The sequence below is a fragment of the Daphnia pulicaria genome, unplaced genomic scaffold (assembly GCF_021234035.1).
Source record: "Daphnia pulicaria isolate SC F1-1A unplaced genomic scaffold, SC_F0-13Bv2 h1tg000057l, whole genome shotgun sequence".
NCBI classification, from domain to species: Eukaryota; Metazoa; Arthropoda; class Branchiopoda; order Diplostraca; family Daphniidae; genus Daphnia; species Daphnia pulicaria.
In genome coordinates, this window is record NW_025804784.1 from 271,228 (window position 1) to 284,282 (window position 13,055).

The 13,055-nt window shown below is 37.5% G+C and overlaps 24 pseudogenes; all 24 read right to left on the minus strand.

The window, feature by feature from the left end:
* Positions 1–407: 407 nt before the first annotated feature.
* LOC124317336 lies at positions 408–526 on the minus strand (annotated as a pseudogene).
* A 412-nt stretch (positions 527–938) lies between these two features.
* On the minus strand, positions 939–1,057 carry LOC124317337 (annotated as a pseudogene).
* A 412-nt stretch (positions 1,058–1,469) lies between these two features.
* Positions 1,470–1,588, minus strand: LOC124316894 (annotated as a pseudogene).
* Positions 1,589–2,000: 412 nt separating this feature from the next.
* LOC124317338 lies at positions 2,001–2,119 on the minus strand (annotated as a pseudogene).
* A 413-nt stretch (positions 2,120–2,532) lies between these two features.
* On the minus strand, positions 2,533–2,651 carry LOC124317339 (annotated as a pseudogene).
* Positions 2,652–3,063: 412 nt separating this feature from the next.
* LOC124317340 lies at positions 3,064–3,182 on the minus strand (annotated as a pseudogene).
* A 413-nt stretch (positions 3,183–3,595) lies between these two features.
* On the minus strand, positions 3,596–3,714 carry LOC124317341 (annotated as a pseudogene).
* Positions 3,715–4,126: 412 nt separating this feature from the next.
* Positions 4,127–4,245, minus strand: LOC124317342 (annotated as a pseudogene).
* Positions 4,246–4,657: 412 nt separating this feature from the next.
* LOC124317022 lies at positions 4,658–4,776 on the minus strand (annotated as a pseudogene).
* A 412-nt stretch (positions 4,777–5,188) lies between these two features.
* On the minus strand, positions 5,189–5,307 carry LOC124317343 (annotated as a pseudogene).
* Positions 5,308–5,719: 412 nt separating this feature from the next.
* LOC124317344 lies at positions 5,720–5,838 on the minus strand (annotated as a pseudogene).
* A 412-nt stretch (positions 5,839–6,250) lies between these two features.
* On the minus strand, positions 6,251–6,369 carry LOC124317345 (annotated as a pseudogene).
* A 412-nt stretch (positions 6,370–6,781) lies between these two features.
* On the minus strand, positions 6,782–6,900 carry LOC124317347 (annotated as a pseudogene).
* A 413-nt stretch (positions 6,901–7,313) lies between these two features.
* Positions 7,314–7,432, minus strand: LOC124317348 (annotated as a pseudogene).
* A 412-nt stretch (positions 7,433–7,844) lies between these two features.
* Positions 7,845–7,963, minus strand: LOC124317349 (annotated as a pseudogene).
* A 412-nt stretch (positions 7,964–8,375) lies between these two features.
* On the minus strand, positions 8,376–8,494 carry LOC124317350 (annotated as a pseudogene).
* Positions 8,495–8,907: 413 nt separating this feature from the next.
* On the minus strand, positions 8,908–9,026 carry LOC124317352 (annotated as a pseudogene).
* A 412-nt stretch (positions 9,027–9,438) lies between these two features.
* On the minus strand, positions 9,439–9,557 carry LOC124317353 (annotated as a pseudogene).
* Positions 9,558–9,970: 413 nt separating this feature from the next.
* LOC124317354 lies at positions 9,971–10,089 on the minus strand (annotated as a pseudogene).
* A 413-nt stretch (positions 10,090–10,502) lies between these two features.
* Positions 10,503–10,621, minus strand: LOC124317355 (annotated as a pseudogene).
* A 413-nt stretch (positions 10,622–11,034) lies between these two features.
* On the minus strand, positions 11,035–11,153 carry LOC124317356 (annotated as a pseudogene).
* A 413-nt stretch (positions 11,154–11,566) lies between these two features.
* LOC124317357 lies at positions 11,567–11,685 on the minus strand (annotated as a pseudogene).
* A 412-nt stretch (positions 11,686–12,097) lies between these two features.
* On the minus strand, positions 12,098–12,216 carry LOC124317359 (annotated as a pseudogene).
* Positions 12,217–12,629: 413 nt separating this feature from the next.
* LOC124317360 lies at positions 12,630–12,748 on the minus strand (annotated as a pseudogene).
* Between the last annotated feature and the right edge of the window lie 307 nt (positions 12,749–13,055).

A 13,055-nucleotide genomic window follows, 5' to 3' on the forward strand; every position in this document is an offset into this window, starting at 1 on the left:
AAATGAAAATTTACCCTCCCAGTCCCAATGGATGAATAGAAAATCACTTCAAAGTGACAGAAATGTTTGTTCATTGAATTTTGACTGGTAACCATCGCGAATAAAAAGCGCGATCAACTTTGAAAATCTCGCAATGAAATTCATCCAGAATCATTCCTATAGATGAATTGAACCTATCCCTATGTCATTGAAATTTTTGATCTACGAATTTGGACTGGTAACCATCACGATTAAAAAACGCGATAAAATTTGACAAACTCTCAATGGAATTGATCCAGAATCATTCTTATAGATGAATTGAACCTATCTCTAAGGCATTGAAATGTTTCATCTACGAAATTGGACTGGTAACCATCGTGATTGAAAAAAAATGTCAAGAAATTTGTTATTGAAAACAAACTATCCATCGCCAACGACATCCCGTATTCCCAAGCGGTCACCCTTCCAAGTACTAACGGGACTCGACGTAACTTAACTTCTGGGAGCTGACGAGACCAGGTGCGTTCTACGTGATATGGCCGTTGACATTCAAAAATGAAAATTTACCCTCCCAGTCCCAATGGATGAATAGAAAATCACTTCAAAGTGACAGAAATGTTTGTTCATTGAATTTGGACTGGTAACCATCGCGAATAAAAAGCGCGATCAACTTTGAAAAACTCACAATGAAATTCATCCAGAATCATTCCTATAGATGAATTGAACCTATCCCTATGTCATTGAAATTTTTGATCTACGAATTTGGACTGGTAACCATCACGATTAATAACGCGATAAAATTTGACAAACTCTCAATGGAATTGATCCAGAATCATTCTTATAGATGAATTGAACCTATCTCTAAGGCATTGAAATGTTTCATCTACGAAATTGGACTGGTAACCATCGTGATTGAAAAAAAATGTCAAGAAATTTGTTATTGAAAACAAACTATCCATCGCCAACGACATCCCGTATTCCCAAGCGGTCACCCTTCCAAGTACTAACGGGACTCGACGTAACTTAACTTCTGGGAGCTGACGAGACCAGGTGCGTTCTACGTGATATGGCCGTTGACATTCAAAAATGAAAATTTACCCTCCCATTCCCAATGGATGAATAGAAAATCACTTCAAAGTGACAGAAATGTTTGTTCATTGAATTTGGACTGGTAACCATCGCCAATAAAAAGCGCGATCAACTTTGAAAAACTCGCAATGAAATTCATCCAGAATCATTCCTATAGATGAATTGAACCTATCCCTATGTCATTGAAATTTTTGATCTACGAATTTGGACTGGTAACCATCACGATTAATAACGCGATAAAATTTGACAAACTCTCAATGGAATTGATCCAGAATCATTCTTATAGATGAATTGAACCTATCTCTAAGGCATTGAAATGTTTCATCTACGAAATTGGACTGGTAACCATCGTGATTGAAAAAAAATTTCAAGAAATTTGTTATTGAAAACAAACTATCCATCGCCAACGACATCCCGTATTCCCAAGCGATCACCCTTCCAAGTACTAACGGGACTCGACGTAACTTAACTTCTGGGAGCTGACGAGACCAGGTGCGTTCTACGTGATATGGCCGTTGACATTCAAAAATGAAAATTTACCCTCCCAGTCCCAATGGATGAATAGAAAATCACTTCAAAGTGACAGAAATGTTTGTTCATTGAATTTTGACTGGTAACCATCGCGAATAAAAAGCGCGATCAACTTTGAAAAACTCGCAATGAAATTCATCCAGAATCATTCCTATAGATGAATTGAACCTATCCCTATGTCATTGAAATTTTTGATCTACGAATTTGGACTGGTAACCATCACGATTAATAACGCGATAAAATTTGACAAACTCTCAATGGAATTGATCCAGAATCATTCTTATAGATGAATTGAACCTATCTCTAAGGCATTGAAATGTTTCATCTACGAAATTGGACTGGTAACCATCGTGATTGAAAAAAAATGTCAAGAAATTTGTTATTGAAAACAAACTATCCATCGCCAACGACATCCCGTATTCCCAAGCGGTCACCCTTCCAAGTACTAACGGGACTCGACGTAACTTAACTTCTGGGAGCTGACGAGACCAGGTGCGTTCTACGTGATATGGCCGTTGACATTCAAAAATGAAAATTTACCCTCCCAGTCCCAATGGATGAATAGAAAATCACTTCAAAGTGACAGAAATGTTTGTTCATTGAATTTTGACTGGTAACCATCGCGAATAAAAAGCGCGATCAACTTTGAAAATCTCGCAATGAAATTCATCCAGAATCATTCCTATAGATGAATTGAACCTATCCCTATGTCATTGAAATTTTTGATCTACGAATTTGGACTGGTAACCATTGCGATTAAAAAACGCGATAAAATTTGACAAACTCTCAATGGAATTGATCCAGAATCATTCTTATAGATGAATTGAACCTATCTCTAAGGCATTGAAATGTTTCATCTACGAAATTGGACTGGTAACCATCGTGATTGAAAAAAAATGTCAAGAAATTTGTTATTGAAAACAAACTATCCATCGCCAACGACATCCCGTATTCCCAAGCGGTCACCCTTCCAAGTACTAACGGGACTCGACGTAACTTAACTTCTGGGAGCTGACGAGACCAGGTGCGTTCTACGTGATATGGCCGTTGACATTCAAAAATTAAAATTTACCCTCCCATTCCCAATGGATGAATAGAAAATCACTTCAAAGTGACAGAAATGTTTGTTCATTGAATTTTGACTGGTAACCATCGCCAATAAAAAGCGCGATCAACTTTGAAAAACTCGCAATGAAATTCATCCAGAATCATTCCTATAGATGAATTGAACCTATCCCTATGTCATTGAAATTTTTGATCTACGAATTTGGACTGGTAACCATCACGATTAATAACGCGATAAAATTTGACAAACTCTCAATGGAATTGATCCAGAATCATTCTTATAGATGAATTGAACCTATCTCTAAGGCATTGAAATGTTTCATCTACGAAATTGGACTGGTAACCATCGTGATTGAAAAAAAATGTCAAGAAATTTGTTATTGAAAACAAACTATCCATCGCCAACGACATCCCGTATTCCCAAGCGGTCACCCTTCCAAGTACTAACGGGACTCGACGTAACTTAACTTCTGGGAGCTGACGAGACCAGGTGCGTTCTACGTGATATGGCCGTTGACATTCAAAAATGAAAATTTACCCTCCCAGTCCCAATGGATGAATAGAAAATCACTTCAAAGTGACAGAAATGTTTGTTCATTGAATTTTGACTGGTAACCATCGCGAATAAAAAGCGCGATCAACTTTGAAAATCTCGCAATGAAATTCATCCAGAATCATTCCTATAGATGAATTGAACCTATCCCTATGTCATTGAAATTTTTGATCTACGAATTTGGACTGGTAACCATTGCGATTAAAAAACGCGATAAAATTTGACAAACTCTCAATGGAATTGATCCAGAATCATTCTTATAGATGAATTGAACCTATCTCTAAGGCATTGAAATGTTTCATCTACGAAATTGGACTGGTAACCATCGTGATTGAAAAAAAATGTCAAGAAATTTGTTATTGAAAACAAACTATCCATCGCCAACGACATCCCGTATTCCCAAGCGGTCACCCTTCCAAGTACTAACGGGACTCGACGTAACTTAACTTCTGGGAGCTGACGAGACCAGGTGCGTTCTACGTGATATGGCCGTTGACATTCAAAAATTAAAATTTACCCTCCCATTCCCAATGGATGAATAGAAAATCACTTCAAAGTGACAGAAATGTTTGTTCATTGAATTTGGACTGGTAACCATCGCCAATAAAAAGCGCGATCAACTTTGAAAAACTCGCAATGAAATTCATCCAGAATCATTCCTATAGATGAATTGAACCTATCCCTATGTCATTGAAATTTTTGATCTACGAATTTGGACTGGTAACCATCACGATTAATAACGCGATAAAATTTGACAAACTCTCAATGGAATTGATCCAGAATCATTCTTATAGATGAATTGAACCTATCTCTAAGGCATTGAAATGTTTCATCTACGAAATTGGACTGGTAACCATCGTGATTGAAAAAAAATGTCAAGAAATTTGTTATTGAAAACAAACTATCCATCGCCAACGACATCCCGTATTCCCAAGCGGTCACCCTTCCAAGTACTAACGGGACTCGACGTAACTTAACTTCTGGGAGCTGACGAGACCAGGTGCGTTCTACGTGATATGGCCGTTGACATTCAAAAATGAAAATTTACCCTCCCAGTCCCAATGGATGAATAGAAAATCACTTCAAAGTGACAGAAATGTTTGTTCATTGAATTTGGACTGGTAACCATCGCGAATAAAAAGCGCGATCAACTTTGAAAAACTCACAATGAAATTCATCCAGAATCATTCCTATAGATGAATTGAAACTATCCCTATGTCATTGAAATTTTTGATCTACGAATTTGGACTGGTAACCATCACGATTAATAACGCGATAAAATTTGACAAACTCTCAATGGAATTGATCCAGAATCATTCTAATAGATGAATTGAACCTATCTCTAAGGCATTGAAATGTTTCATCTACGAAATTGGACTGGTAACCATCGTGATTGAAAAAAAATGTCAAGAAATTTGTTATTGAAAACAAACTATCCATCGCCAACGACATCCCGTATTCCCAAGCGGTCACCCTTCCAAGCACTAACGGGACTCGACGTAACTTAACTTCTGGGAGCTGACGAGACCAGGTGCGTTCTACGTGATATGGCCGTTGACATTCAAAAATTAAAATTTACCCTCCCATTCCCAATGGATGAATAGAAAATCACTTCAAAGTGACAGAAATGTTTGTTCATTGAATTTGGACTGGTAACCATCGCCAATAAAAAGCGCGATCAACTTTGAAAAACTCGCAATGAAATTCATCCAGAATCATTCCTATAGATGAATTGAACCTATCCCTATGTCATTGAAATTTTTGATCTACGAATTTGGACTGGTAACCATCACGATTAATAACGCGATAAAATTTGACAAACTCTCAATGGAATTGATCCAGAATCATTCTTATAGATGAATTGAACCTATCTCTAAGGCATTGAAATGTTTCATCTACGAAATTGGACTGGTAACCATCGTGATTGAAAAAAAATGTCAAGAAATTTGTTATTGAAAACAAACTATCCATCGCCAACGACATCCCGTATTCCCAAGCGGTCACCCTTCCAAGTACTAACGGGACTCGACGTAACTTAACTTCTGGGAGCTGACGAGACCAGGTGCGTTCTACGTGATATGGCCGTTGACATTCAAAAATGAAAATTTACCCTCCCAGTCCCAATGGATGAATAGAAAATCACTTCAAAGTGACAGAAATGTTTGTTCATTGAATTTGGACTGGTAACCATCGCGAATAAAAAGCGCGATCAACTTTGAAAAACTCACAATGAAATTCATCCAGAATCATTCCTATAGATGAATTGAAACTATCCCTATGTCATTGAAATTTTTGATCTACGAATTTGGACTGGTAACCATCACGATTAATAACGCGATAAAATTTGACAAACTCTCAATGGAATTGATCCAGAATCATTCTTATAGATGAATTGAACCTATCTCTAAGGCATTGAAATGTTTCATCTACGAAATTGGACTGGTAACCATCGTGATTGAAAAAAAATGTCAAGAAATTTGTTATTGAAAACAAACTATCCATCGCCAACGACATCCCGTATTCCCAAGCGGTCACCCTTCCAAGTACTAACGGGACTCGACGTAACTTAACTTCTGGGAGCTGACGAGACCAGGTGCGTTCTACGTGATATGGCCGTTGACATTCAAAAATTAAAATTTACCCTCCCAGTCCCAATGGATGAATAGAAAATCACTTCAAAGTGACAGAAATGTTTGTTCATTGAATTTGGACTGGTAACCATCGCGAATAAAAAGCGCGATCAACTTTGAAAAACTCACAATGAAATTCATCCAGAATCATTCCTATAGATGAATTGAACCTATCCCTATGTCATTGAAATTTTTGATCTACGAATTTGGACTGGTAACCATCACGATTAATAACGCGATAAAATTTGACAAACTCTCAATGGAATTGATCCAGAATCATTCTTATAGATGAATTGAACCTATCTCTAAGGCATTGAAATGTTTCATCTACGAAATTGGACTGGTAACCATCGTGATTGAAAAAAAATGTCAAGAAATTTGTTATTGAAAACAAACTATCCATCGCCAACGACATCCCGTATTCCCAAGCGGTCACCCTTCCAAGTACTAACGGGACTCGACGTAACTTAACTTCTGGGAGCTGACGAGACCAGGTGCGTTCTACGTGATATGGCCGTTGACATTCAAAAATGAAAATTTACCCTCCCATTCCCAATGGATGAATAGAAAATCACTTCAAAGTGACAGAAATGTTTGTTCATTGAATTTGGACTGGTAACCATCGCCAATAAAAAGCGCGATCAACTTTGAAAAACTCGCAATGAAATTCATCCAGAATCATTCCTATAGATGAATTGAACCTATCCCTATGTCATTGAAATTTTTGATCTACGAATTTGGACTGGTAACCATCACGATTAATAACGCGATAAAATTTGACAAACTCTCAATGGAATTGATCCAGAATCATTCTTATAGATGAATTGAACCTATCTCTAAGGCATTGAAATGTTTCATCTACGAAATTGGACTGGTAACCATCGTGATTGAAAAAAAATGTCAAGAAATTTGTTATTGAAAACAAACTATCCATCGCCAACGACATCCCGTATTCCCAAGCGGTCACCCTTCCAAGTACTAACGGGACTCGACGTAACTTAACTTCTGGGAGCTGACGAGACCAGGTGCGTTCTACGTGATATGGCCGTTGACATTCAAAAATTAAAATTTACCCTCCCAGTCCCAATGGATGAATAGAAAATCACTTCAAAGTGACAGAAATGTTTGTTCATTGAATTTGGACTGGTAACCATCGCGAATAAAAAGCGCGATCAACTTTGAAAAACTCGCAATGAAATTCATCCAGAATCATTCCTATTGATGAATTGAACCTATCCCTATGTCATTGAAATTTTTGATCTACGAATTTGGACTGGTAACCATTGCGATTAAAAAACGCGATAAAATTTGACAAACTCTCAATGGAATTGATCCAGAATCATTCTTATAGATGAATTGAACCTATCTCTAAGGCATTGAAATGTTTCATCTACGAAATTGGACTGGTAACCATCGTGATTGAAAAAAAATGTCAAGAAATTTGTTATTGAAAACAAACTATCCATCGCCAACGACATCCCGTATTCCCAAGCGGTCACCCTTCCAAGTACTAACGGGACTCGACGTAACTTAACTTCTGGGAGCTGACGAGACCAGGTGCGTTCTACGTGATATGGCCGTTGACATTCAAAAATGAAAATTTACCCTCCCATTCCCAATGGATGAATAGAAAATCACTTCAAAGTGACAGAAATGTTTGTTCATTGAATTTGGACTGGTAACCATCGCCAATAAAAAGCGCGATCAACTTTGAAAAACTCGCAATGAAATTCATCCAGAATCATTCCTATAGATGAATTGAACCTATCCCTATGTCATTGAAATTTTTGATCTACGAATTTGGACTGGTAACCATCACGATTAATAACGCGATAAAATTTGACAAACTCTCAATGGAATTGATCCAGAATCATTCTTATAGATGAATTGAACCTATCTCTAAGGCATTGAAATGTTTCATCTACGAAATTGGACTGGTAACCATCGTGATTGAAAAAAAATGTCAAGAAATTTGTTATTGAAAACAAACTATCCATCGCCAACGACATCCCGTATTCCCAAGCGGTCACCCTTCCAAGTACTAACGGGACTCGACGTAACTTAACTTCTGGGAGCTGACGAGACCAGGTGCGTTCTACGTGATATGGCCGTTGACATTCAAAAATTAAAATTTACCCTCCCAGTCCCAATGGATGAATAGAAAATCACTTCAAAGTGACAGAAATGTTTGTTCATTGAATTTGGACTGGTAACCATCGCGAATAAAAAGCGCGATCAACTTTGAAAAACTCACAATGAAATTCATCCAGAATCATTCCTATAGATGAATTGAACCTATCCCTATGTCATTGAAATTTTTGATCTACGAATTTGGACTGGTAACCATCACGATTAATAACGCGATAAAATTTGACAAACTCTCAATGGAATTGATCCAGAATCATTCTTATAGATGAATTGAACCTATCTCTAAGGCATTGAAATGTTTCATCTACGAAATTGGACTGGTAACCATCGTGATTGAAAAAAAATGTCAAGAAATTTGTTATTGAAAACAAACTATCCATCGCCAACGACATCCCGTATTCCCAAGCGGTCACCCTTCCAAGTACTAACGGGACTCGACGTAACTTAACTTCTGGGAGCTGACGAGACCAGGTGCGTTCTACGTGATATGGCCGTTGACATTCAAAAATGAAAATTTACCCTCCCAGTCCCAATGGATGAATAGAAAATCACTTCAAAGTGACAGAAATGTTTGTTCATTGAATTTTGACTGGTAACCATCGCGAATAAAAAGCGCGATCAACTTTCAAAATCTCGCAATGAAATTCATCCAGAATCATTCCTATAGATGAATTGAACCTATCCCTATGTCATTGAAATTTTTGATCTACGAATTTGGACTGGTAACCATTGCGATTAAAAAACGCGATAAAATTTGACAAACTCTCAATGGAATTGATCCAGAATCATTCTTATAGATGAATTGAACCTATCTCTAAGGCATTGAAATGTTTCATCTACGAAATTGGACTGGTAACCATCGTGATTGAAAAAAAATGTCAAGAAATTTGTTATTGAAAACAAACTATCCATCGCCAACGACATCCCGTATTCCCAAGCGGTCACCCTTCCAAGTACTAACGGGACTCGACGTAACTTAACTTCTGGGAGCTGACGAGACCAGGTGCGTTCTACGTGATATGGCCGTTGACATTCAAAAATTAAAATTTACCCTCCCAGTCCCAATGGATGAATAGAAAATCACTTCAAAGTGACAGAAATGTTTGTTCATTGAATTTGGACTGGTAACCATCGCGAATAAAAAGCGCGATCAACTTTGAAAAACTCACAATGAAATTCATCCAGAATCATTCCTATAGATGAATTGAACCTATCCCTATGTCATTGAAATTTTTGATCTACGAATTTGGACTGGTAACCATCACGATTAATAACGCGATAAAATTTGACAAACTCTCAATGGAATTGATCCAGAATCATTCTTATAGATGAATTGAACCTATCTCTAAGGCATTGAAATGTTTCATCTACGAAATTGGACTGGTAACCATCGTGATTGAAAAAAAATGTCAAGAAATTTGTTATTGAAAACAAACTATCCATCGCCAACGACATCCCGTATTCCCAAGCGGTCACCCTTCCAAGTACTAACGGGACTCGACGTAACTTAACTTCTGGGAGCTGACGAGACCAGGTGCGTTCTACGTGATATGGCCGTTGACATTCAAAAATGAAAATTTACCCTCCCAGTCCCAATGGATGAATAGAAAATCACTTCAAAGTGACAGAAATGTTTGTTCATTGAATTTTGACTGGTAACCATCGCGAATAAAAAGCGCGATCAACTTTGAAAATCTCGCAATGAAATTCATCCAGAATCATTCCTATAGATGAATTGAACCTATCCCTATGTCATTGAAATTTTTGATCTACGAATTTGGACTGGTAACCATTGCGATTAAAAAACGCGATAAAATTTGACAAACTCTCAATGGAATTGATCCAGAATCATTCTTATAGATGAATTGAACCTATCTCTAAGGCATTGAAATGTTTCATCTACGAAATTGGACTGGTAACCATCGTGATTGAAAAAAAATGTCAAGAAATTTGTTATTGAAAACAAACTATCCATCGCCAACGACATCCCGTATTCCCAAGCGGTCACCCTTCCAAGTACTAACGGGACTCGACGTAACTTAACTTCTGGGAGCTGACGAGACCAGGTGCGTTCTACGTGATATGGCCGTTGACATTCAAAAATGAAAATTTACCCTCCCAGTCCCAATGGATGAATAGAAAATCACTTCAAAGTGACAGAAATGTTTGTTTATTGAATTTTGACTGGTAACCATCGCGAATAAAAAGCGCGATCAACTTTGAAAAACTCGCAATGAAATTCATCCAGAATCATTCCTATAGATGAATTGAACCTATCCCTATGTCATTGAAATTTTTGATCTACGAATTTGGACTGGTAACCATCACGATTAATAACGCGATAAAATTTGACAAACTCTCAATGGAATTGATCCAGAATCATTCTTATAGATGAATTGAACCTATCTCTAAGGCATTGAAATGTTTCATCTACGAAATTGGACTGGTAACCATCGTGATTGAAAAAAAAATGTCAAGAAATTTGTTATTGAAAACAAACTATCCATCGCCAACGACATCCCGTATTCCCAAGCGGTCACCCTTCCAAGTACTAACGGGACTCGACGTAACTTAACTTCTGGGAGCTGACGAGACCAGGTGCGTTCTACGTGATATGGCCGTTGACATTCAAAAATGAAAATTTACCCTCCCAGTCCCAATGGATGAATAGAAAATCACTTCAAAGTGACAGAAATGTTTGTTCATTGAATTTTGACTGGTAACCATCGCGAATAAAAAGCGCGATCAACTTTGAAAATCTCGCAATGAAATTCATCCAGAATCATTCCTATAGATGAATTGAACCTATCCCTATGTCATTGAAATTTTTGATCTACGAATTTGGACTGGTAACCATTGCGATTAAAAAACGCGATAAAATTTGACAAACTCTCAATGGAATTGATCCAGAATCATTCTTATAGATGAATTGAACCTATCTCTAAGGCATTGAAATGTTTCATCTACGAAATTGGACTGGTAACCATCGTGATTGAAAAAAAATGTCAAGAAATTTGTTATTGAAAACAAACTATCCATCGCCAACGACATCCCGTATTCCCAAGCGGTCACCCTTCCAAGTACTAACGGGACTCGACGTAACTTAACTTCTGGGAGCTGACGAGACCAGGTGCGTTCTACGTGATATGGCCGTTGACATTCAAAAATGAAAATTTACCCTCCCAGTCCCAATGGATGAATAGAAAATCACTTCAAAGTGACAGAAATGTTTGTTCATTGAATTTTGACTGGTAACCATCGCGAATAAAAAGCGCGATCAACTTTGAAAATCTCGCAATGAAATTCATCCAGAATCATTCCTATAGATGAATTGAACCTATGCCTATGTCATTGAAATTTTTGATCTACGAATTTGGACTGGTAACCATTGCGATTAAAAAACGCGATAAAATTTGACAAACTCTCAATGGAATTGATCCAGAATCATTCTTATAGATGAATTGAACCTATCTCTAAGGCATTGAAATGTTTCATCTACGAAATTGGACTGGTAACCATCGTGATTGAAAAAAAATGTCAAGAAATTTGTTATTGAAAACAAACTATCCATCGCCAACGACATCCCGTATTCCCAAGCGGTCACCCTTCCAAGTACTAACGGGACTCGACGTAACTTAACTTCTGGGAGCTGACGAGACCAGGTGCGTTCTACGTGATATGGCCGTTGACATTCAAAAATGAAAATTTACCCTCCCAGTCCCAATGGATGAATAGAAAATCACTTCAAAGTGACAGAAATGTTTGTTCATTGAATTTTGACTGGTAACCATCGCGAATAAAAAGCGCGATCAACTTTGAAAAACTCGCAATGAAATTCATCCAGAATCATTCCTATAGATGAATTGAACCTATCCCTATGTCATTGAAATTTTTGATCTACGAATTTGGACTGGTAACCATCACGATTAATAACGCGATAAAATTTGACAAACTCTCAATGGAATTGATCCAGAATCATTCTTATAGATGAATTGAACCTATCTCTAAGGCATTGAAATGTTTCATCTACGAAATTGGACTGGTAACCATCGTGATTGAAAAAAAATGTCAAGAAATTTGTTATTGAAAACAAACTATCCATCGCCAACGACATCCCGTATTCCCAAGCGGTCACCCTTCCAAGTACTAACGGGACTCGACGTAACTTAACTTCTGGGAGCTGACGAGACCAGGTGCGTTCTACGTGATATGGCCGTTGACATTCAAAAATGAAAATTTACCCTCCCAGTCCCAATGGATGAATAGAAAATCACTTCAAAGTGACAGAAATGTTTGTTCTTTGAATTTGGACTGGTAACCATCGCAAATAAAAAGCGCGATCAACTTTGAAAAACTCGCAATGAAATTCATCCAGAATCATTCCTATAGATGAATTGAACCTATCCCTATGTCATTGAAATTTTTGATCTACGAATTTGGACTGGTAACCATTGCGATTAAAAAACGCGATAAAATTTGACAAACTCTCAATGGAATTGATCCAGAATCATTCTTATAGATGCATTGAACCTATCTCTAAGGCATTGAAATGTTTCATCTACGAAATTGGACTGGTAACCATCGTGATTGAAAAAAAATTTCAAGAAATTTGTTATTGAAAACAAACTATCCATCGCCAACGACATCCCGTATTCCCAAGCGGTCACCCTTCCAAGTACTAACGGGACTCGACGTAACTTAACTTCTGGGAGCTGACGAGACCAGGTGCGTTCTACGTGATATGGCCGTTGACATTCAAAAATGAAAATTTACTCTCCCAGTCCCAATGGATGAATAGAAAATCACTTCAAAGTGACAGAAATGTTTGTTCTTTGAATTTGGACTGGTAACCATCGCAAATAAAAAGCGCGATCAACTTTGAAAAACTCGCAATGAAATTCATCCAGAATCATTCCTATAGATGAATTGAACCTATCCCTATGTCATTGAAATTTTTGATCTACGAATTTGGACTGGTAACCATTGCGATTAAAAAACGCGATAAAATTTGACAAACTCTCAATGGAATTGATCCAGAATCATTCTTATAGATGCATTGA